The following is a 26,951-nucleotide window of genomic DNA, read 5'->3' as shown; positions in this document are numbered from 1 at the left end:
CAATAAAGTATAAGTAACATTTACAATAGGTGTTTTATAAACATTGTCTCATTTGATACTTATAACAATCAAAGATGTTGGCAGCATTATCTAAATTTAAGAGGAAACTGAAACTCATCCAACTAAGGGACATTCTAAATTTTGCAGGTAAGAAATGAGTACAACTGCTTTTGAACCCATGACCAATTTTCATGCTTATATTCCTTCCGCCATATTCAATCCTTAAATAAACAAATCAAGGATTTAAGAGCAATATTAAAATAAAACTTTCTCACACTTAGTAGCACAGTAGGGCAGCATAGTCACACTTGGCACACGCCCTTATCAGTTGCCTATCTGAAATGAAAACAAAATTATTTTCACAAGGGAAGTTCTAAGCTCTTAAGGGGAGTAAACCACGGGGCTACAGGTATGGCTCAGTGGCTGGTCTTTGGTTTCTCTGCCTTTCAACCTAGACGACATTGGGAGTTTATCTACATTCCCAGAGAATAAACATGATAGTTCATCTACCCCTATTCCCCCCCATAGCCAAATATTTCCGCCAGGCAGTGAGAGAGGACCCCGATGAGGACATGTTCCCAAAGGCAGCCAGATGAAGATGGCCTGCTGGGCCCCCAGCAAAAATCAGCAAGGAAGGGAGCAGAGGCCAGGTAAAGGCACTGACTCTAGGCCTCCGAGGGCCAAGGACAGGCCCCAGTGGGGCCAGGGCAAGCTGGGATGCAGAGGAGCTTCCTGGGACCACAGGTGAGGCCAAGCACTGCCACCTAAGAAAGTGGTCTGAGGCCAAGCCAAGCACCAGATGGAATGCCCCAAATTGGGGCTCACAAGTCTGCCTTGAACTTCCACTGGACCTCCAGGTGCAGCCCTGGATTTCCTTTCAAAAAGGGGCCATTTCTCCAACCTTCCAGTGTGGTAAATGACTGATTTTCCATACAATTAATAGATGATAGATAGATAGATAGATAGATAGATAGATAAAGGAGCTATGAAATTGCCTATTTCAAAGGTGATTTCTGAGTTCTTTCTGCCTTGGCCTGGAAAGATCTCACTAGTGTATAAAAGAAAGTCAATTCAGATGCTCTAAAGGCAAAAAAGCATTTGGAAAACAAAAGTCAAATTTAGTACCAAATATTTTCTTCAGATGGTTACATTATAATAATTCCAACAAATATGCATTGGCTACCTTCTACATAGTCGGTATTGTCCTAAGCACTCTGAGAAATGCAAACATAAATTATATATAAATTCTGACCTCCAGAACTTCTAACTTAATAGGAAAATTAAAACTTGCACTTGAGATAGGAGAAAGTTTAAGACACGTTCATAAATAATATATTGCACATACTCTGAGTTTCCAAAAGAGGAAAAAACTGGTCAACCATTTTAAAAAGTACTATTATTAAAGAAGTTCAAACAACAGCATTTGCTGAGAAGGTCCTGAGGTTGTATTTTATTCACAGCATAATTTATCAACAAACACATGCTGCTTCCTAGGCTTGTCATGAAGCATACGAAGAGAATTAGACATAGCCCAGTCCTCAAGAAAAGAAGGTCTAGGAAAGATAAACAATAGTATTTTCTAAAATATTGTAAGTTCGGCGCGCCTAGGTGGCTAAGTGGGTTAAAGCCTCTGCCTTCGGCTCAGGTCATGATCTCAGGGTCCTGGGATCGAGCCCCACGTTGGGCTCTCTGCTCAACAGGGAGCCTGCTTCCCCCACTCTTCTCTGCCTGCCTCTCTGCCTACTTGTGATCTCTCTCTCTGTGTCACATAAATAAATAAAATCTTTAAAAATAAATAAATAAAATAAAATATTGTAAGTTCTATGAGACCTATAAAAAGAGCAATCTTAGGGCATACCAAGGAAAGAGATCAAGTTTTCCTTGAGAGAAAGACAGAAGAACTGGGCAATATTTCAGAGTCAGTAATTAATAACTTTATTTATACAACTACAGAAACTTGAGTTGGTGTGCATAATGACATCTACATTTTCTGGGTACTAAAGCTGTGCCAGTGTCTGGGCTACCATTAGGAAGACCAAGAGAAAAAGACACAAGGTACAGTTAAAGGGATTAAAACCATGAAAACTATCAGGTCTGGTGGTGTATTTACATTTTCAGTCAAAGCTTTAGCTCTTATGATATCAAACAAATCTAAGGCTACATCAAGTACTTTCTCTTCATATATTTTGAAAAACTTTGTTTTCCCAATTAAAATAAGGGATTATGATCAAGGACAGCCAAGAATGTAATCAAATAAAAGCTCAATTAAAAGCATTACATTCTGCTTATAGTTATAAATTTCACAGTACCATATTTTCTTCAAAATACCCTTACGAATAATCAAGATCTACTTATTCATTTTAACAATGTTTGAAGTTGAAAATTATTCATGTCCATGAATTTTAGGTTCTACATGGATAACAGAAATACTACTTCCATTTAGTTTATGGGTTTTTTCCCCCTAAAACAATACTAAAGATGCTATTTCATCCTTGAATTACGTTGAGGTTTTCACCCACGGGCCTGCATGTTATCTGAGGAGCAGAACGGGTGATATGTCAAGGAAGAACATGCTTCTCCCAGGAGCATATGTTCCCAGGTCTGTAACAAGTATCAAGGGTGTGTGGGCAGAATAACATTTACCGTGGAATACTTAAGAATTGAGGACCAAGTTTCTTCAACTGTCTGGGTAATTCATACAAACACCTGGGTGTATTTTAAGCGGAACTGCCAGCGTGAGAACTTTTCAGTCCCCTACAAATGAACTGAATGAATACTCCACTTCAGTCCCCATATATGGATGTTTCTAAATAGCTGTAACTAGAAATATGTTTGGCATCTCTTCTTTCATCCCTCCCCTCTTCATTCGATGACACTCATTAAATTTTTTTTTTTTTTTTTTGCTTTAACAGACAGTATAACCACAACAGGATGTTGCTCCATAGATAACTGAATCCCATTAATCGGTGGGAGTTATATGAGTTTTTTCATGCAGCCCCGTACCCTGGAGGAAATTTTAAAACTAACTATAAATTTATTAAGTTCTGTGAGAGGTTTTTGTGATTTGTACATTTCAGTTCATTTTTAAAAGATGCGGCTTCCACCTTCAGGTTAAGTGACAGGTTGAGGTTTAGCTTCTTCAATAGCTAAAAAAGCAAAATAACAAAAACAGAACATTTGGGAAGACATAAAATTTCCAAGTTTTCCTGGTACCAGAGAGATAACTGGGGTGGGGGGGAGGACTCAAGAACTGATCTTATATATGTGTCAAAGACAGCAATTCTCGAAATAATTATTTAGTTGTGTTTTGAGATTACTAACTCAAAGGTCATTATTTCAAAAAAAAAAAAAAAACCATACCGTGTTATATAATAACAAAAGATTACAAGAGAAGTATCAACCTATAAAAGATGTTCATGAGAATTAAATCATGCCGAAACTGTTGGCAATTTAAAATCAATGTAAATGTCTTAATTTACATTCCTACCCAATCTTTCTGACCTTTTCTTTGGCTAATCCTCAACCAGCTCATGGAGGTTTAGCCAGGCTAATCTAATTAGTTGTCCTTTGTGCCGCCTTGTCTTAATTTCTGCACAACTGCTCCTTGCAAGTGCTTGGAATACACTTCATTCCTTTCTCCTCTTTCCCTTCTTCACCCTCTAGCACAACCCTAAATTCTCTAAACCACAGTCATTTCTCTTTTTCCTCTAAACCTGTGGGGCACATGAATCTTAGGCTGTATTAACCCTAATCCAGGGGCAAGCACGAGCATCTCCAGAATATCTTTTTGGGTGGTGGCAAATTGGCAATGTGGAAAAGGGATTTAGGATTTGAGTAAAACTTTTTTCCTTAGCCAGCATACTGCTTTTGCTTAGAGTTGTAACTGTTGCTCAATAAAAAAAATAACAACATATCCTAAAGACACTTAGTTACACTTCATACGAGATTGCAAAAAATATCTGGGTGGGCACAAACTCTCACAAGCCTTCTCTTGGTATCTATCCAGGGGATATTAGGCTAAGTGAAATAAGTCAAACTGAGAAAGACAAATGCCATATGATTTTATTCATATGTAGAATCTAAAAAGGTGGTGGCATCACAACTCCAAACTTCAAGCTCTATTACAAAGCTGTCATCATCAAGATAATAGGGTACTTTTGGGACGCCTGGGTGGCTCAGTTGGTTGGGCAGCTGCCTTCGGCTCAGGTCATGATCCCAGTGTCCTGGGATCGAGTCCCACATCGGGCTCCTTGCTCATCAGGGAGCCTGCTTCTCCCTCTGCCTCTGCCTGCCATTCTGTCTGCCTGTGCTTACTCTCTCTCCCTCTCTCTCTCTCTGACAAATAAATAAATAAAATCTTTAAAAAAAAAAAAAAAAGATAATATGGTACTTTCACAAAAAACAGACACACAGATCAATGGAACAGAATATAGAGCCCAGAAACAGACCCTCAACTTATGGTCAGCTAATCTTTGACAAAGCAGGAAAGAATATCCAATGAAAAAAAGAGCCTCTTAAACAAACGGTGCTGGGAAAATTGGAAAGCCACATGCAGAAGAACGAAACTGGACCATTTACTTACACCATACACAAAAATAGGTTCAAAATGGATGAAAAACCTAAATGTGAGATAGGAATCCATTAAAATCCTTAAGGAGAACACAGACAGCAACCTCTCTGATCTCAGCTGCAACTCCTTGCTAGACATGTCTCCAAAGGCAAGGGAAGCAAGGGCAAAAATGAACTACTGGGACTTCAAGATCAAAAGCTTTTGCACAGCAAAGGAAACAGTCCACAAAACCAAAAGACAACCAACAGAATGGGAGAAGATACTTGCAAATGTCTTATCAGATAAAGGGCTAGTACCTGAAACCTATAAAGAACTTATCAAACTCAATACCCAAAGAACAAATAATCCAGTCAAGAGATGGGCAGAAGACAAGAATAGACATTTCTCCAAAGAAGACATCCATATGGCCAACACACACATGAAAAAACACTCAACATCACTCAGCGTCAGGGAAATACAAATCAAAACCACAATGAGATACCACCCCACACCAGTCAGAATGGCTAAAATTAACAAGTCAGGAAATGACAGATGTTGGCAAGGATGTGGAGAAAGGGGAATCCTCCTACACTGTTGGTGGGAACGCAAGCTGGTGCAACCACTCTGGAAAACAGTATGGAGCTTCCTCAAAAAGTTGTAAATAGAGCTACCTTATGACCCAGCAATTGCACTACTGGGTATTTACCTCAAAGGTACAAATGTAGTGATCCAAAGGGGCACCTATACCCCAATGTTTATAGCAGCAATGTCCACAATAGCCAAACTATGGAAAGAGCACAGATGTCCATCGACAAATAAATATATATAGAAGATGTGGTATAGATACACAATGGAATACTACTTAGCCATCAAAAATGAAATCTTGGGCGCCTGGGTGGCTCAGTGGGTTAAGCCTCTGCCTCTGGCTCAGGTCATGATCCCAGGGTCCTGGGATCAACCCCCACGTTGGGCTCTCTGCTCAGTACGGAGCCTGCTCCCCCCTCTCTCTCTGCCTGCCTCTCTGTGTACTTGTGATCTCTCTCTGTCAAATAAATAAATAAAATCTTCAAAAAAAAAAAAATCTTGCCATTTGCAATGACGTGGCTGTAACTAAAGGGTATTGTGCTAGGCGAAATTAAGCCAATCAGAGAAAGACAGTTATCATATGATCTCACTGATACATGGAATTTAAGAAACAAAACAGAGAATCATAGGGGAAGAGAGGAAAAAATAAAACAAGATGAAATCAGAGTGGGAGACAAGCCATAAGAGACTCTTAATCATAGGAAACAAACTGAGGGTTTGTTAGAGGGGGGAATGGGGAACTGGGTGACTGACATTAAGGAGGGCATGAGCACTGGGTATAATATAAGACTGATGAATCACTGACCTCTACCTCTGAAATCAATAATACATTATATATTAATTAATTGAATTTAAATAAAAACAAAACAAAAATGACCAGCACTAAGACATTCTAATAAAATGAAGTTAAAAAAAAAAAGAATAAACATCCAAACAATAAACAGAATCAGACCTATAAAAACAGAGAACTGATGGTTATAAAAAGAGAGAACTGATGGTTGCCAGAGGAAAGGGGGGGAGGGTAGGAAGATGGGCAAAATGGGTAAACGGGAGTGGGAGATACAGGGTTCCAGTTTTGGAATGAACAGGTTGTTAGAACAAAAGGTACAACATAGGGAATACAGTCAATGATATTGTAATAGCATTGCAGATGACAGATGGTAGCTACACCATCTGTGGTGCTATACTATTTGGTGAATATAGTATAATGTATGGAGATGTCGAATCACTATGTCATACACCTGATACTACTGTAACATTGTGTGTCAACCATACTCAATTTTTTTTTTTTAAATCCAAGGGAAAACTATTTGTTTCATAGACATTTGTCTTATGTTAGTCCTCCTATGAGTAAAATATATATGTCAGATTTTAAAAGAAATAAAGGTATTATTTTAGAATGACAAACCCCGTCACATTGAAAGCTACTGGGTTTTCCAAAACATATCAAGAAAAATAACAAACAGTTGAGACATTTTAAATATTAGTACAATGTCAAGCATACTGTAGGGAAAACATTAGCAGAGATTGATGCCATTAACAAAGTCACATCAAATTAAATTATAAAACATGTGTTAAAAGAAAATAATGCTTAGGATCAATGTAAAATGCTCTGCAAGTTATCAACACAAACATTTCTAGAATATCCTGAATTGATGAAATTCTAGGAACTAATACTGATTAGGTAAATCAGTATTATAGCTCTATTTTGTCAAACTACTATAACATTGTAAGAGTTTGTCAAATAATAGCTATTTCCCAATTGCTATAAAACAACTTGGTATTCATAAAGTATTTTCATAGTAATCTTTTTCATTGTATTTACTCAACAGTTCTGTGAAACATACAAAAATGTTTTATTAGCTTTATTTTTAAGATGAGAAACCTAAAACAAAATAGTATGTGCCTTAGCCAAAATCACTCAGCTAGATAGTGGCATGTAAGACTTGAAGCCAGGTTTCCTGGTAACTAACCCAGGGATCTTTCCAGGATCATGTTATACATCGTATTTATTTTGATTTATATTAATCAGTATTTTCACATAAAAAAGCAATACTGTTTATGCTAAAGCCATAGGATAATTTTCCTTATATGCATCAGAGTGTTTTTATAGAAAATAATTGGTATTAATTCTCAAAATAGATCATCACAAATGCAAAATTATGTACTTACCTCTGCCTCCCCTCTAAATATGTACTACTGAAAATGCATCCTAGATAACAGATCCATAATTTGGACAGGTGTTATATACTTACTTAGTTCTAAGCTTTATGGATATTAGCAGGCAATCAAGCATTCTATTGAGTAGCAGGGGTCTTATTTAATAAGCCTAATGTTGACTTTTTGCCTTAATACTTTCCAACTCCATTGCTCTTTACTTTAAAACAACTTTATAGAAAAATAAGTCTGCTATTATCTTGCAATATTTATGTCATATTTGTGTTTATTATTGACCAAAAGAATTTCTTGGTCTTAGGGAAACAAACAAACAAACAAAAAAAACCTACTTAAAACTTAGCAGTGTGGGGGTGCCTGGGTGGCTCAGTGGGTTAAAACCTCTGCCTTTGGCTCATGATCCCAGGACCCTAGGATCAAGCCCCGCATGGGGCTCTCTGCTTGGCAGGGAGCCTGCTTCCCCCTCTCTCTCTCTGCCTGCCTTTCTGCCTACTTGTGATCTCTGTCAAATAAATAAATAAAATCTTAAAAAAAAAAAAAAAACACCTAAGCTGTGTGACAGGGCAGAAAGATTAGATTGGATGCACAGGTGCTTAACCTCAGGTATTTAGTATTACCTAGCTAGACCTTATAATCTTGAGAAAACTGCCTCTCTCTGGGTATCTATCTTCTTCCTTGTAGAAACTGAACCAAGACAGGCTCCAACAATCTTCTCAAATCTAAGAGTTTTACATTATAGGAGATATGTGTATGTCAGAGCAAGAAACTGAGGGTACGAAAACAATTTTTAATAAGTTTAATATGAAAACTAACTTGGGGAAGGCAGAAACAAAGGGAGTAAAAATTCCTTGTGAAGGAAAAATAATGTGGGGCTGTCTGGATTCAAGAAAAAAGAAGCTAAGAGAGTCAAATGAAACTGTGACTTAAATCAGAGAAACTAGAAAATGATAGCATGGAAGCTTTGCAGTAGATGTGGGGAAGATTATAAATTCCATTTTGGATATAATGAGTTTAATATGTTTCATATTTGCATGATGGAAGACAGTTGGGACTATACTATTCTAGAATTCAGAAGGGATGCCAGGGCTAAGGAAACAACTTTAAGAGTTTTTGCATAGATTTGAAAACTGAAACTACTCTTGGGAGAATATGAGTTCTCCAAGGGGGAAATGATATAGACAGAAAGGAGGAAAGAGCCAAAGTGATGGTCATGAGCCAAGTCCACTCTTAGGCAACGAAAATATGAACCAGGAAATGAGGCTGGGATGGAAATCTCTGAGAGAAGGAGATGGTGACTTGGCATAGAGACTGCGAAGAAACATCTTTCTAAGAATTATGGAGTGACTAATCCAAGAAAGGTCTTTACATTTAGTTCATGTAGCTCTTTACATATCTTAATAATAAATTTCTCTGTCATTTACTTGCATCATTGTGATAAGGAAATTTTTCTAAAATGAATGCTGAATATTTCATAAGATTCAGTTTTAGGAATAAACACATATTTGTATTATCTGTCATTAAGCTAGATTCCAATAACCTGAGCCAAGAGAGGACAAGTCATCATGTAATTATACTGATCAGTGTGAAATGCTGAATAATTCACTTAAACACAGTATTGGGGTAGTGCATATTTCTCACTTCAATCCAACAAAATTTTATTTCAATTCAAAAAAAGTTTCATCTTTTATACTTTGCAAGACATCATGACAAGTATACGATGTGTGAATAAAACTAAAATACAAGGTACAACATGATCAATTCAGATGATAATTAAGAACATAAACAAAGCACTCTAGAAATTCAGGAAAGAAGGAAACTGAGAGAACAGAGTTCAGGACACTTAGTTCAGGGGCCTGGAAGAAACTGCAGTAAAGTGACACTTAGCTGATCCAGCAATTCTGACAGATGAAAATGAGGTAGGGCTAGAAACAGCATTTCAGATTGGGGGGAGGGATGGATTAGGAAAGTCCCAAAGAGAGTAGATACAGAGACTGTAGCTTCAGCATATGACTTATTTCTGGCAGATAGCAGGTGCTCCAAATATATTTGTGTTATTGATGAATGATTAAATGAATGAAGCCTTGGAAAACCAACTTAATTCAACTAGAATGTAAATTGTATCAAGATAAATAGAAGTAGTTTTAGTTATTGATGATGTTATTGTTCTCTCCTACCCTCAAGAGTTATGGAGAATCACTGTCTTCACTGGAAAACTTAGAGCTTAATGGCAGAAGAATGACCTTAAAATTAATGGAATTATTAAAAAATTATGGATGGGGCACCTGGGTGGCTCAGTCATCAAGTGTCTGCCTTCAGCTCAGGTCATGATCCCAGGGTCCTGGAATAGAACCCCATGTCGGGCCCCCTGCTCAGCCGGAAGCCTGCTTCTCCCTCTCCCACTCCCTCTGCTTGTGTTCCCTCTCTCACTGACCCTCTTTCTGTCAAATAAATAAATAAAATCTTAAAAAAAAATTATGGGTGAAAAATATCTAACCTGAAAATATAATTTCTCTTATGTGATAATACAGACATTTCAGTATCTATTCTACTAGCCAAATCTTGAAAATGTGCCTTTTGATTATCTAAACGTTCCCAAAGCTTTAGTGTTGTCTTCACATAAAATGTGTATAAAGATTCATTCATCTTTATGGGCATGGCCTAGTTCTTCACCCAACAAGAGGATGATGAGCAGTGATGCTAGTTTAAGAACCATATGCACAGAAGTGAAATGAGTGATGAAATGAGTGTGAATGACTGGATAATTGATCTTAACAGCTGGTTGATTTTCCAAGGCCCAGCCAAAAATTACTACTATGCTTTGTGATGAATTCCTGAAAATGTGGCTGATGACAAACAACACACCTGCTATGAAGGGAGAGCAAAAGGGCTGATGAAGCTAATCTGACAGGTAAGATTTGGGACACATGAAACAAAAAGGACAAGAGAAACAAAAGACACTAATATGTGAAGAAGTGTAAAAGCATTTGAGAGGCTGAGCAGAAATCAACACTTGCAGAGCAAGAGTGTATTCTGGAGAGAAGCTGAAAATAGAGAGAAATAGGTACACTCGGGTTCCATTACAAAGGAATTTAAAAGTGGCCAGAAGAATTTGGAGTCAATACAGAATGCACTAGGGAGATTAGGAAATTCTTGAAAAAATGAGCAGCATACTGAAATAAGACTTTTTTTTATTATTATTTTGAAAATTTGCTGTGAAAGCTATGTAAATGATAAATTGGAATGAAATGTGAGTTCAGTTAGAAGGAGGTGATGGTCATATGAGGTGACTAGGTTGGACATCGTGGGAATAAAGAAGAAGCAAGAAGTTCTACTTTGCAACAGTATCTAGTGCAGAAATAGAAGGAAGTTGGAAACGGAAGATGATTCTAAGTTTTACAACTTGAGAATACAGAATAAAGGTGTTAAAGGTAAGGCCAGGTGGAGGAATGAAAATTGGGAAGACCAAAATTTAGGTAAGATTTCATTCACTTTTGGACATGAATTCATTTTGAAGATGGCTAGAACACCCGGTAAAAATGCTCTGTTTCAGTTGAAAAAAAAAAAAAAAAGTGTCTACGTGTAGGAAAACTGGGGATCAGGAGTGGAGGTGCTAATTTAGCAATCATGTGAGCAGAGGTGGAGGGGTGAGTGTAGGAGAAATGAATAGAGGTTAATGATGAGAGCAGAAAGCTCACAGAGTGGCACAAGTTAAAACACACACACAGATAAAACTAGGAAATGTATGAGAAATGATGCTCAAAATTTTAGAAAAATGAAGATGGAGAATAAAGTTTTGGATTGATCATGCAAAAATAGGTTACCATTATAAAAGCAATGGTAGTGTGGTAGTATGAAGAACAAATAGCTAATTTTTTATATTTTATTTATGTAGATAGCTTTACAGTGTTCCTCATCTCCCTCTGTGATTGAGGAAGTGAAAGTATATATATTTATATGTTTGTTTTCTACTTTTTGAGGCTAGGAGAAATCTAACCATATCTGGAAGCTGATAGTATGGAAACTATTAATAAAAATAGGTATGAAGAATAAAGACATGGGAAATGAAGTTGTAGATGAGGGGGGAAAATGGGACATAGACCAAAGTAGAGAAATTTTCTTTGAATCCTAGATGTGATATATTCAGTTCACACAGACTGAAGAAAAAGAAGGAAAGGCAAATTTAGGAACATAGAAGAGGGGGGGAAGCCTTGAATCTTCAAATTATGCTTTATTGGAGCTTTTTTTTCCTGAAAAAAAGTTAATTGCCACATTCTAAATCCAACACATTCCATATTTTTTAAACCATGGAAACTAGAAGAGAATTTTAATTCCTGGTTCAGGCCCTCAGCTTCTTTAAAATATTGCTTTCAAAGGAGCTTATACACAAGCAGTGCATTTTCCATAAGGAATATAGGCATTAGTCCTCAAGATGGAGGTTGCTAGGAGGAAGTCATCTTCCATTAGGATATTACATAATTCTGAACCATGCATTTTAATGGGATAAATTTGTAAATTGTCAGGTTCCTACACTACTCAAACCCAAGGAAGCATCCGGTTACTGTGCTATAACTTGCAAACATAAATGTCCCTAATGTTTGATCTACATCAAACATAAGCTCTATTACCACAGGATTTATCTGCTGGGGGGAAATCTCATTTTTTTCCAGAAAATGATTAAATCCTCCTTTTAATGCATGCTTTGCAAAATATATGAGCAACGCATATACCCACATAACTCTAGAATGCATTAAATTACAATGTATTTATGCACAATAAGGGGATTTCCTCCAAAATCAGTTTTATTGAAAAAAAAAAAAGCTAAATAAACAGCACATGACAAAATGGATTCAAATAAATATTCCTAAATTTCACATCATTTACAATAGAAACTAACACAATGGATGATACACGGAAGTTAATGACCCTAGATCACATTTTAAGCCATATAATCAAATTATTTTTAATATAATAGCAAGTATTTTAATTTCTTAGAAAGTGGCAATACTTGTACTTAAACAACTATCAAATGCATTCTCAATCAGAAAATCCAAGCCTATCTCTCATTTTTGAAAAAGAAGAAAAACTGATTTTCCATATACCTACCTTAATATCTCCCACTACCCTTTCCTTTCTATTATCACCCATGTTGTTCTTATGTGCTTAAAATGTCGGTTTTCTCCTATCTCCACCTCCCAAATTCCATCTCTCGTCAAAGTCCAGCTCAAATACCACCTCCTTTCATTCACTCTCTGAAACTTTCCAGCTTGAAGTAATCACTCTGTTCTAGTAACCCTAAAGTCCATTACCAGAAAAGCATTTTCAACATGCATTAGATTATCTGACATTATATGTACATATCTATTTTTAAGATTTTATTTATTTATTTGAGAGAGAGAGAGAGCTAGCAAGAGAGAATACAAGCGGGGGGGGCAAGGGAAGGGGGAGGGGATAGAGGGAGAGGGACAAGCAGACTCCCCGCTAAGGAGGGGGCCCCAACATGGGACTCAATCCCAGGACCCCAAGATCATGACCTGAGCTGAATGAAGGCAGATGCTTAATCAACTGAGCCACCCACGTGCTATATACATATACATACTTATACACATATACGTATGTGTGTGTGTGTATATATATACACACACACACTCTATATAGTATATATATTATTAAAGTAACTTATATAAATGCTTCATCCCTAAACCCTCACACCTCCAATACACTCTAAGGCCCCAGAGATTAAGATTTCATGTAGTTTTTCTTTGGATAAATTTTAGCACCTAGTGCATGGTTATATATAGTAATAACTCAATAGTTACAAGTTGAGTAAGTTTTGATAAGTGCATATTCTTTTTTTCATCAAAAAACTTTTATACTAAGTCTTCTACTGTGTGTTGCTGCCAGTGTATATAAAATAATTACCCTTGTGAAAAAGACATGAATGAAAGTTCAGAGAGCCAGATGTTCAGGACTGACAGAGGTAGAAGCTTATATAGTACAACACGTTATAGGGATAAGCTTTTGTACAGGCTTCAAATTTAGTTCACTGGTTCATGAAAAGTGGTTTAGAAAACCATCCGAAGTATTCACTTTACTACAAAAAGGTACAGACTTTCTCGGGTCTGAAAGGATTCACTCTTGAAAATACTCCAGTCACCAGGGGGGTCATGTGAAGCATTCTGTGGACAGAATTGTTTCCCATCTGCAGCTGCTGGGGAAACCTTCACATCACTGAGCCTAGGTTCCAGCCAGAGCTGTTCAACCACTTTCTTCATGGTGGTGATGCTGGAGGAACCAGAATAAGTGTAATATTCTTTAATAACTACTACTTAAGAAAAAAATCATGAAGGTGGAACCAACTCCAGGTGTGATACAATTATCCAATTCAGTATACTCACTTTAATAGTAAAACTTTGAGCAAAGTATTTCACTATAAACAATAGTTAAACATTAAGACTGTTTATTTCTTTATGGGGGCGCCTGGGTGGCTCAATAGTTAAGTGTCTGCCTTCGGCTCAGGTCATGATCCCAGGGTCCTGCAATGGAGCCCCCACATCAGGCTCCCTGCTAAGCAGGAAGCCTGTTTCTTCCTCTCCCACTCCCCCTACTTGTGTTCCTTCTCTCACTGTGTCTCTGTCAACTAAATAAATAAAATCTTTAAAAAAAAAAAAAAAAAAAAAAAAAAAAGACTGCTTCTGCCCTGAATTACTACTAATACAAATGAGTCAGAGATGGCAGAGAACTTGCTATTGCTACCTGCAAGTAGTTTCTTCTTGCAAAGCCGCTAAATCTAACATAGAACATAAAACTTTTTTTAAAGCTGATTCAAGGGGCGCCTGGGTGGCTCAGTGGGTTAAAGCCTCTGCCTTTGGCTCAGGTCATGGTCTCAGGGTCCTGGGATTGAGCCCCGCATCGGGTTCTCTCTGCTCGGCAGGGAGCCTGCCTCTCCCTCTCTCTCTGCCTGCCTGTCTACTTGTGATCTCTCTCTCTGTCAAATAAATAAATAAATAAAAATCTTAAAAAAAAAAAAAAAAAAAGGTGTTTAAAATTTTAAACTATAAAAAAAAAAAAGTTATATCAAGAAAGTGTTAAAAATTGTTTAGTTAAACTCTACATTTTAAAATGCTATCACTAAAAAAAAAAAATAAAAAAAAATAAATAAATAAATAAATAAAATGCTATCACTCCTGATTTCAAAAATGTCATGAGGAACTGGGAGGAAAAAGAAAGAAAGAATGTTGTGCACCTCTCTGTTGAATACTACATCTACCTGTTTCAATTAGTTGACTACTGGAAAGCATTTGACCAGTCATAAGACATCATAGCACTGTGTGGACCACTCAGGCTTGTACCTCAGACTAAATGTGAGCATCCTACCAAGACACATATCTACTATGCACAAGGGCTGCCTTAATTATTGGTATGTTTGTGCAGAAAGTGCTAGAAGTTATTTTATTATACTCATCTTTTATAAAATGTTGTGTTTCTAAAATAATGTTATTTTTAACATCATGATAATGAACTTCAAAAGCTAGAATCAATAGACGGTAAAATCTTCCTCAAGCCTCAGTGAGCCTGACTAGTCACAGTGTGTTTTCAGAGGACATTTATCAACATTACGTGTATTGCTGGTATACATCTGCAAACCATAAATAAATATATTATCAACACAATTTGGATCAAAAGAACAGAATTCCATGAAGTAATAAAAAAACTGGTTAAGAACTTAATTCAAAATAACAAACTAGAGTAAGTAAATATATTTTGTCTAAAAGTTACTACTTTTGGTCTGTGTGTTTGGGACAGAAAGTTGCCATATTAAACAACACAGAAATACAAATGGTGTCATAAAAAATAAAGAAAAATATTATGTAAAAGATTAGATTTTTGTTAAATTAGAAAGGCTTGTAGCTTCTGCCATGTTCTGTAGGTCTCTGGTTATTAAAAGATTGTTTTGGTTATCTTTTAAATAAACCTTTGCTTTAGGATAGTTTTAAATTTACAGATAATTACAAAGATAGTGAGTTCCCATGTACTTCACAACCCAGTTTCCTTATTTTTACATCTTAGCTTCATTAGTAATGAACTCATATTAATAGAATATTATCAACTAAAGTCTATACTTTTTGTAATTGTCCCTATTTTTACCCAATGTCCTTTTTCTATTCCAGTATCTTATCCAGGATACTATATTATACACTTTTGTTGTCATGTCTCAGTTCCTACTGGTTGGGACAGTTTCTTGGACTATTCTTAATATTGATGACCTTGACATTTTTAAGGACTATGGGTCAGGTATTTTGTAAAATATTCTCAAAATTGGAATTTGTCTGATGTTTTTCTCATGCCTAGACTGGGGTTATGGGTTTTGTGGAGGAAGACCACAGAGATGGAGACCACATCATGTCAAGAGTACATGACTAGCAACATGACTTTATCAGTGTTAATCTTGGTCACCTCGCTGTGGCAAGTTGGTCAGGTTTCTCAACTGTAAAGTTATTCCTATTTTCACTTTCTTTAAAAGAAGTCACTAAAATAAAATTAAATTAAATAAATAAATAAATAAAAGAAGTCACTACTGGCAGTGCTCAACTAAGGAATAGGGAATTATAGTACACTTCCTTGAGGGTTGAGTATCTACATAAATTATTTGGAATTTTTTGACATTAGAGATTTGTCTCTTCTCCACTTGTGGATTGATTTAGTTGTTTATCTACATCAGTATGGATTCATGGATACTTATTTTATACTTTGGGTTAAAATTCAATACTCCCTTTTATTTAGTTGCTTAATTATTCCATCTTTGGCATTGGGAGCTCTTTAGGTTATCTTTTCAAATTCCACCCAAGCATCCCTAGTCATTAGTGGCTTTTCAAATAGCACAATTCTTTGCTTATATCAGCATCACAAATGGAGGGTTAGAGGTGATAGAAAAATGCGTGTGTCTTCAAATAAAGTTTTCTATAGCTACAACCAACTGATAAGACATTCTAAAATAGACCCCTAAGCAACCATCACAAACTTGACCTCACACTCTCTAGCATACGAAAGGCACAGCAGAATCATTCTAGTACTAAGTATTATTTCATTACTCACAATTTCAAATATGAATACACATATTCCCCTGAATGATTTCCCACTATTTATTTTCACATTTTAAGTGATTTTTAATGTTTAAGGCAAAAATTCTTTTCACTTTAAAGAAACAACAAAGACATTTAAATAATAAATGAAGATCTTTTAGGCATTGTACTAAACTTTCCATGAGATGGTTATGTTTATATTTTAAAACTAAAATGCAAATTTTCATTGTCTTTTAATCTGTACATATACACAAATTTGCCTTAAACCAAGCTGCTTACTATGAACAATGTAAACTAACTCTTTGGGTTAAATACTCAAAAAATTTTAAATATCTCCAATTAGAATTTAATTAATTTTAAAACTATTGTATGAGGAGTACTTAGAGGTCTATATATATTTTAAGTGCCACAGAACTCTCTAAGGAGAAAATTATTAAATTGTTTGACAAAAGGATAATGAATAAAAAGAGGGAAACATGCATTTCACAAAAAAATATATTTATTCTCTATTGAATATCTTCTACTTACATAATTTATCATATTCGTTCATAATTTTATGTTAAGCTTACCTTAAAATCTCTAACAGAGTTTTGTAATAATGAAATAAAAAATATATATTTGTCAGTAAAACCAGGATTAATAGTAATAATTTTTATTAGCTATAACTTAACTTTTGTGCCCTCTTCCATCTCCTAGAATCAACTTAACATTACCTATATTTTTAGTCATTACATATAAATCAGGAAATGATGTTACAAATTGACAAAATTTTTCAATTATCATGAAAACTGAATATTTCGTTAATATATTTTGAGTATGGGGCACCTGGGTAGCTCAGTCAGTTAGTATCTGCCTTTGGCTCAGGTCATGATCTCAAGTCCTAGGATCAATGCTTGAGCAGGGCTTTCCGCTCAGCAGGGGATCTGCTTCTCCCTCTCTCTCTGCCTGTCTCCACTCATTCTCTTTCTCCTTCAAATAAATAAAATCTTTAAAAAATATATATGTGTATATATATATGTATATGTATATTTTGAGTACAACTAAAAATTATTCTGGGATTTAAAATAAGAAAGTACAGAATGAATGCATTTTCAATAAGAGATGCATGGATACAAAAGCACCTACTATATGTTGATTATATGTGTCCCAAAAAATTATTGCTACTTGAAAAATATAAATAAGTAACAATATAATTTCCTGGAAATTTTGATTTGGTAACTTTTCTGGAACTGTTACTCTCATTTATTACTTTGAATTTCATCTTGGGAGGAACATACTGCCCATACTTCCAATAATTTGCAGCACCCCTCTAAATACCAAGTCTGATACTAATTTTGCTCCAGATTTAGATGCAGAATGAAACCAACTTTTGTCCCTTAAGATATCTTAGGCCAGCCAAGTCCTCTCTCTCACTTTATTTGCAGTTGTATTATGTCTATTTCCCATTCATTTCCCATTCCCTTTCATGGCTGTTCCTTTCCCACTAGATCTCATAGGGGATCATCTAGAGCTCGCATTCTCTGGCTCACCGAGTCACTGGTGACCCTTCATTCCAACACCTCTTCCAGCCAAACCCAAATGTGGGTAGAGGCTACAATCTGAATGCTCTCTGTGTACACAGAGATGCTAAACTCTTAGAGGGAAATTGCACAACCATGTCAAGAATGGTACTACAAACACATTCTTCATCCTCAGCCCTGTTGGTTATACTTGACTATACCTTCTGACCTCTCCCTGGATCATCCCAAAGCATTAAATCAGCTTTACCTTCAAGAAGAGACAAACAAGCCAAATATTATTTAAGGGTCATCTCTGCACAGCTCCCATCACCCACCTGCATTCAGTAATTTGCTCACTTCTTTCCACTGTGAAACTTCTTTTCTACCATTAGATATAAAAACGTAAGTTTAAAAAGAAGATGCATATACTTAAATCTAAATACCGTTAATAATGGTTGGTCCCAGATACTTTTCTGTTTTAATGGGAAAGACATTTAGGAGTGAAGAAAGAAAAACGCTGTAGGAAAAGCCTGGGGAGCAGACCACAGATTATTCATATTGCACAACTTTGCCTACACTCAGCCCAGTTAGTCACTAATTGGATCAAGACAAATAGGGAGCTCCCCACTGCAGGTATGTGTCTGGCTTCGCTGCTTTACCTGATTTAAAAAGTATGCATATGCACATATGTGTGTGTGTGTGTATTTTAACATGGCTGGGCTTTATACACATGAGCTTTATTTCCAGAAGATTTCTTTCTTGAAGCATCTCTTTGTTTCAAATGTTTATATACTTATCACTTAGCTTTTCCAGTATGATCTCCTTTGTCATCATAAGTCTACATTATATTGTCTATGAGATCTTCAGGAAAATTTCAAGATTTTTAATATGCAACTTATCCTTACATAAAGAGAAATGGGAGTCTAACCTTGCTCTAGAAACACACACATGCAGAAGCAAATCTATATAGACCTATAGAGTTTTATTTATCAATCAGATACATTGTATCACATACATTAGAAGTAATTTAAAATAAAATGAAATAACTATAATTGCATTGTATTTTGATTTGTATAATTCCATAGGGAAATCAGAATAAACATTTTACCATGCTTAACATAAGCTATGTTTGGAGCATATCATTCATGCCATTCAGGTAAATAGTAGGGGAAGGAACAAAACCAGAAGAGGTAAAACATAGATGCTCTGGGGAAATTTTGGGAAAACAGAGGGAAGAATAGAATGGCTAATATAGCCATAATATGAATGCAGTCTCAAGATAATGGAATATAAATTATAAATAAATTCCAAGAGAATGCATAGTAAAGGGTATGGTCATTTATGTGTCGAAAAATTTGTGGATATTTTGTCTGCCTTTTCAGTGTTCTATCCTGGGTCTAGCTTAGGGGATGACATATACTACGTTATTAATAAATCAGTATTGAATTGAATTGCATATCTGTTAAGTTTCAGAGAATTTCTCAGAGCACTGCCTCTTGAATTCCATTCCAAACTCTCTGGCTATGTTTTATTATCTCTAGTTTAACTCTGTAACCTAGCATTGTTTCTCTGCTTAACTTCAAAGTATAGACAACTAAAGTTGTCTATTAGCTTTGAATTTTGGTTCTATTCTTAGACATATCAAATAGCTGGAAAAAACATATATAAGTAGAGACACATGAAAGACAAATATATGTTTAAAAAACAAGCAAAATATAGTAGGAACAATATGGTGTTGGTTTGGAAGACACAAGTGGACTACACTAGAAACTGATGGATGGATTATAAAAGAAAAGTAAGAGAGGAAATAGACCTGAGCCTTGGTAGTGATGATGAAGAATAAGTAAGGCATGGTGAATCTTGTGTGTGGGTGTGTATGGGTGTGTATGAGTGTATGTGTGTGTGTTCATGCCCATGTGCAAACCTATGCACCACAGGTTGAATGTCAAGGAAGAACAAGTAGGAGCCTAAAATAATGAGATCTAGTGTTAAGTACATCATTAATCACTCAGTCCTTGAGGAAACATAAACCGGAGAGCAGTTTTGGCCATCAAGTCAAAGGTGACATGATATATCAAAGGGGTAGCTGGGTTTGCAATCTGATGCTAAGGAATATGGCCTGGGCTAGAATAGGCAGGACAGTTCAAGGCATGGTAATGGACGGCACTTCCCAAGGAAATTATGTACAGTAAGGAGAGAAAAGACCCTGAAGCTAGACCTTGAGAACCAATAACATTAAAGCGATAATGAGAGAAGAGAAGGGTCAGAGAAGTCAAAAAGGAGTGTCAAGTGACATTAAGTGTTCAAATTAAATAAAGTCTGAAGAGAGTTTACTAGGTTAAGAAACAAGGAATTAAATGACATTTACAAGATTTATTGTTTGGTTGGTTGGTTGTGTTTTTTATTTTGTTTTTGTTATTCTTCCAGGGTTCTGCTCAAATGGAAAGCCAGATAATGCAGGGCTTAGGAGTAATGATAAGCAAGGGAGAGAGACTAAATATAAATTCCTCTTTTTAAAAGTATCCAAGATAACTCAGAGCTAAAGGTTTGGTTTTTTTTTTTTTTTTTTGAAGATTTTATTTATTTATGTATTTGTCAGAGAGAGAAAGAGAGAGCACAAGCAGGCAGAGAGGCAGGCAGAGGCAGAGAAAGAAGCAGGCTCCCCGCTGAGCAAGGAGCCCGATGTGGGACTCGATCCCAGGACCCTGGGATCATGACCTAAGCCGAAGGCAGTGGCTCACCAACTGAGCCACCCAAGCGTCCCAGTTTGTTTCATTTTGTGTTATTTAAATTAAAGTGTTTTGAGCATGTTTCTCATAGAGAAAGAACTTAAATTCTCCTAAGTAAGAGAGGATAAATGATGAAATACACTTTTGAATTATCCATTATTGTTAGGAAATTCTGATTTTGAAGACTAGAACATCACTTACCTCATTTTTCCAAGAACTCAAAATTAACTCTATTTTTAAACAGTTAAGTTTCAGCACTTTCCTTCATTCTTTAGTATCTCTGTTTTGTTTCATTCTGTTTGGGATTTTGGTTCCTTAGATTATTTCTAAGCTTCACAGTGCCAATAAGTAATGGGGAATTATGAAATAATCCTTTTTGGACACAATGATTCCATTAGATGGAGCATCCTGCTATCAGACCTCAAGAAACCAGGCGGAATGATCTCAGAGGTACAACAGGACTGTTGTTCTAGGGAAATCTCTCAGACATCTGCCACATAAAACCTCATACGTTGTTTCTTGCCATTCTTCGCTGCCCTTTTTTTTTTTTTTTAGGATTTTATTTATTTATTTGACAGAGAGAGAGGGAACACAAGCAGGGGAAGTGGGAGAGGGAGAAGCAGACTTCCTGCAGAGCAAGGAGCTGGATGTGGGGCTGGATCCCTAGACCCTGGCATCATGACCTGAGCCTAAGGCAGACGCTTATCACCTGAGCCACACAAGCACTCTGCCTTTTCTTTTCTTTTTTTTTTTTTTCAGTAGATTCAAAGTCTAATAATAACTCTCTTAAATTTTCTCTTAAAGGAATTGTAATCCATTATCATTCTAATGAACTCCAATTTATAAGCTATCTATTATATAATATTTATATGGTTGTAAACTGCAACCTAACAGCAAACATTGACCTTTTGGCACAATAGCTATATCCTTCTGGAACAATATCTGTAGCTAAAGTTTTACAGCTTCTTTCTATTTCCATACACATCCCAATGCCTTCACTATGAATACAGCTCTTCATTGCTATTTTCATTTGAATAGTTTGTTCATTCTGGTACGTAAGCACTAGCATTTAAAAGGATACAAAAAAAAAAGAAGAAGAAGGAAGAAAGGAAATTAAAAGTATTTTTAGGAAATAGAATTGTTTTCACTAGTTCTTATGTTTTCTGAAGTATTAAACTTAAGTAGAGCCAAAAAAAAGGGGGGGGCTTTGTATTTTATTCCTGTCTTAGTTGCCTGCCTGGATAAGAACATTTTATTTCTTGAGATTTACCCTTAACTCTTTATTGTCAAATGTTTAGCTTTTTATAAAGAGAAATAAGCATTTGGAATAATGAGGTTTTTACACATAGAATTCAATCCAACATGGTGAACTGAAGTGAACTTTCAGAAAAATGGAGTCAATTCTTGGCTAATGGGGTACCATTTTCCACTCAAGACCATCACCTAAATAACTCAGATTCTTATAACCAGAAAAAGAATATTTAAATTCTAACACTACATTTTTTAATCAAGTCAGAGAAAAAGACTGAGTCAACTGGGTCACGATATGACTAAATTCCTCTGGGATAAGTGGTTAAGATCCTGGGCTTTGAGCCAGATCCCTGGGTTCAAATCCAAGCTTCTCTACGTAGATGCTGTCTGACCACCTAACTGCTCCATCATCTGGTTTTCTGGACTGTAATATGACACAGGTAATAGCTGTTGTAGGGTCGCTCAAGGGATTCAGTACTATAATGTAAATAAAGACACTTAAAACAGTGTCTGGCACACAGAATTTAGCAGGTAATCCTGCATTTTGGCTCTATAGAATAAATCACTGACTGTTGCTTGTCCCATGCACGACCAGTCAAAACATTTCAACAATAATTCTTTCCCCCACTAAATTAATGTAAAACTAACTGTGATGAAAAATACTTAAAATTCTTGATTTACTGTGGACATTTAGTCAACATAGTAACATGCTTTCAAAGAAAACCATGGGCAGTATTTATAGGCACACAGATAGCATTTTTTGTGAGCTTCATTCAAACCCAGATAAAGCAGAACTACTTCATGTCTAGTTATTGCAAATAAAAGAATTTGAGGCTGTGGGGGTGATGACCTTGTTTAAATACTTGATAAGAGAAATAAAAAATGTAAAACCACAAAAACATATATATTTTAAAAATCACAGTTAGTGAAGTTATGTTTCTAGGAAGGAATTTTATTTTCATACATCACTAGCTTCTAAATATTACCTTACATAGTTATAGTTCCTAGTCATTAATGTTTACAGCAATGTGCTTGTGGTATCTGTCGCACTGATTTAAGAATACATTTTGGTCATTACTATCTCTTGCTGTTTGCCTGCAGTGAGCTCTCACATAATTAGGGCTGAATACACTGCACTTTTAAAATTAAACCAAGCCTCTGGGAAAGAATCATGGAAATAGATGGTTAAAGGACACCCAGGCAATTAACAAGCATGATAAAGTTAAAAATTGAAGATAGGAAAGTAGGTTAAGAGCTTTTCTCTCTTTCCAACATGATGTGTTGATACAGAAGGAATATACATTAGATCTATTTTTCATAGAAAAGAAACATAGAGGCAGTCCACATTTAGTCAACAAGTAAATCCCTTTGCTATTTTCCAATGGATTTTTCTATCTTTTAAACACACAATTCTGAAATAATTCTTGACTGACTTTAAAAACTCAACTGAAAATACTTTATGCTTTCTAAATCACAACAGTGTAACAACAGACTAATAAAGACTTAAAGTTTAAATATCTAAGATAATTTTACCCCAGTGATTACATTTTTTTAAAAAACAAACAAACAAAACACATGGAAAAATATTGACTACTGTGATGGTTTGCAACAAAACTCTCAGAAATAGATAAGAATTATAAAATTTAGCTGATGAGTAAATACAGAATCAATGTATGATTTTCTTTAGTGGCATATCATTTTTGTACGACTTCCCTATTGGCGTTCTTTCCCTCCGGTGAAATTCTTATGTGCCTGCCTTCTTTACTAGATAAAAATCCCCTGAAGGACAGTTACTGGTAGTTTCATTCTTTCCTACATCGAAAGCCCCTAGTGTTCCCTGAGAACATACTCAGCACTCAGTAAATATTTATTGAATGAGTGAATTCGTGAGTATGATCCAATATCTTTCAAATAAACCACTATTTTTTATTTGTACTTATACATTAATCACTTAAGAGGATAACAAAAAGAAACTAAAAAGGGAATTTACTATTTGTTAAATATTGGCTAGGTGTCAAGCCTCTTTCATATATTATCTTATTATCACAACATCCCAAAGGAGACGGATAACATTCTCTCCAATTTTACAGACTAACTTCAAAGGGATTGAGCATCTCCTTAAATCAAGTTAAAAGAGTTAAGGTTCTGATTTTTGTGAGATCGTGTCTGGGTCATTTCCCCCACCATAAAGTTGCATTATCTTGGTTGCCCTAGCATATCCAGGGTTCTGCTCCAAATCTAAATCAGATCTGTGAGTAAAACAGAAAGAGAAATAGTAGTATTACACTTTCATCATATCCTGATCTTTCTTTTTGAAAATTAAGATCTCTTCCCCTTTTTTTTCTTACTTTTTATTATAAAATAAACAGATACAGAAACCAGTGATTTATTATAAATCAAACATCCTTGAAACCACCATTCAGGACAAGAACTAGAATTTTATCACCACCACCCCTAGGAAGACCTGCCAGGTGCACCATCCCAATCACAGACCCCAGGGAACCCTCTGAAATAACAGTTCTGCTTTCACAATAGTTGTTTCCTTGAACTTCTTTATATAGTTTCATCTCAATTACACACCCCTAACTTGCATAGTTTGATCTGCCTCGAACCTCCACTTTCAGACTGTCTCTTAATCTACAAATTTCCCTCCACCCCATTCTTTTCCTTACTATTTATCTGCTGAAGAGCCTGGGTGGCAGGCGCATTGATTCTCCAACATCGGATTTTGCGGATTACACGTGCTCAAGGTAACAAGTTCAGCATGTTTCTCGGCCCTCCGTATTTCCTCAAGTTTGGCACCTGGGCGCAGAGGCCAGATGAGACTCAGATTCCATTCCCTTGGCAAAACTATAGCTGTGTGTGTTCTTTAATCAAGAAAATGCAACATCTGGCTCTGCGCTTTCTTGTCGTTAGTGACCATTGATGTTGAACGTCTAGATGCGTTAATTGAATGGTGGTGGTAAAAGGCTGATTTTCTAATAACACCATTACCTTTTTATGTATTAACTCTACAGTTTTATAAAGACACTCTTTTCCTCCTCTACTATTTGGCTACACATTGGTTCAGATAATATAGGCAAAGCAGGGTAAATACCTGATTCATTTCTTTCATTTATCCAAGTTTCAAGGTAAGGAATTGAGTATTATGAGTTTCAGAGGTTAACCATTTTTTGTATCATTCTGAACTCAAATTTGAACATCCTCTGAGTTTGACTTTGTTGAAATTTTCATCCTTTTTGAAACTCATCTTGGCTTCTTCAAGTTGGCTCCTGGTTCTTTTTTATATTACCCTGGTAGTCTTTCATAATTTCCTTATTATCTGGTATGTCAAGTTGTTCCAAGCCCTTAATATGTACTTCCAGCCCCAGATCTGAGATCAGCCATTCTTCCTCCTGAAATTGCCTCAGACCTCTTGCTCTTGGATTGTGCAAATCCCATTCCAATTTCAGCTGCTTCTCCAGCATATACCTATTGGTTATGTGGGAAGTTTGCCTCTTCTCTGATCTATCAGATGACCTTGATTCTTATTATTTCCTTCCTTCAACCTTCATGGAGGTTCAGAAAACACAGGGCTTGCAGTGGGTACAGGTTTGTCCCAAACTATTTATCGTTTAGGTTTTGCTATAAAACTATTTGGTTTTGTTATAAATGTTTTGCTATAAATGTTGTCCAGGTGTTTGGGTTTTGCTGTCTTTCTGCCATATATCTATATGATATATGATAGATATATAATAGATATATGATATCTATTACAGATATATAATAGATATATAATATCTATCTGCCATATTTTTATGTGTAAAAACTAAGCTATCACTGTCTTCTAAAATTCAAGTTCCCTGTCCTTTGAAAAATTATGTCAACTTCAATTTTCTTATATCAAGATCTATGATATCCTTTCCACTAACAAGACACAAGGATCAATTTAATAGTGCTTATTCAGAAAAATTCTGGTTGGTTTTTTTTTTTTTTTTAAAGTTTGGTGAACACAATAAAAGAACCTACTTACCACAGAGTCGAAGTTCAAAATACTGACTCAATATTTTATTAATTATACCTTCTTTCAAAACACTGACTCAATATTTTATTAATTATATCTATAGAGACAGTGTTAATTTCCAATCCCCATACCACAGGGCTTGAAATGTGCACTGTTATACCAAGGCAACACAATTTGGCAAAAGAAAAAAAAAAAAAAACCATGATACATACAAAAAAGTAATGTTACCCTTTCTTAATCTCAGTGCCCAAAGAGATATATTTTCAGCTTTATTTTGATGAAGATAGGATTGATTTCAAAGGCAGTGACATTTAAATAGCATTTCCAGGGCTGTGAAACAAGAGTCATCTCAAGATATCCACAACATGTACTCCCAAATTTTTTAAAAACTACATAAAAACAAGCATTACAGTAAACTGAATTAATACAAGTATGCAGGCATATTATTTTAAATAGCTTCAAACTTTATTTCTCAATACAGGTTTCTGTGTGTTAGGTTTGGCTATCTGCATAAATTAAAATACTCCCTTTTTTTTGTAGGAAATATAGGGGAAAAGACCACCTGGTTGCTGAAAACCATGTATGAAAACCAAGACTGAGCATGGTATTGCTAAATTTCTTCATTCACTCATGTTTATTGAGTTCATACTTCATGCCATGCATGAAGCTAGGCTTGGGAATACAGTGCTTTACACAGGGGTTATAGCTAAGCCCTTAAGTGAGGCTTAATTATAGGTGAGGAAAGATCAAAATCAAATTAGATAATCAAAACATTTCATATAACATAATAAATTGTGAAAAGTTCTATGAAGTAAAAACAGGGCAGAGATATAGGGAATAACTGCTAAGCAGGGTTTTGAACAAGGTTGAAATTTTACTCAGGTTTATACTTGTTTCCATCTTTCTACTACTATGAAAAATAATATAGAGATCCTCCTTGTATCCATGAACGTGTCATATTTTTTCTGCAAGATAATTTATTAGCTTATACATTTTCAAGAACTTTTTCTAAGGTCAAACAGACCCTCAGAAAGGTTTTAACACTTTACACAGTCTTTAGAGTACTATGTTGGAAAGCTA

General features: G+C 35.7%; 1 protein-coding gene and 1 pseudogene across 1 annotated transcript in view; both read right to left on the bottom strand.

Moving 5' to 3' along the window:
• LOC111141179 (hyperpolarization activated cyclic nucleotide gated potassium channel 1) overlaps positions 1 to 26,951 on the bottom strand; it is a 396,704-nt gene that overhangs the window by 357,673 nt on the left and 12,080 nt on the right. The gene's annotated exons all lie outside the window — the stretch shown is intronic.
• LOC111141040 lies at positions 13,401 to 25,335 on the bottom strand (annotated as a pseudogene).

The sequence above is a fragment of the Enhydra lutris genome, unplaced genomic scaffold (assembly GCF_002288905.1).
Source record: "Enhydra lutris kenyoni isolate GAN:26980312 unplaced genomic scaffold, ASM228890v2 scaffoldscaffold5, whole genome shotgun sequence".
NCBI lineage: Eukaryota > Metazoa > Chordata > Mammalia > Carnivora > Mustelidae > Enhydra > Enhydra lutris.
Note: the sequence above shows the minus strand (reverse complement) of the source record. Positions and strands in the feature narration are given on the sequence as shown.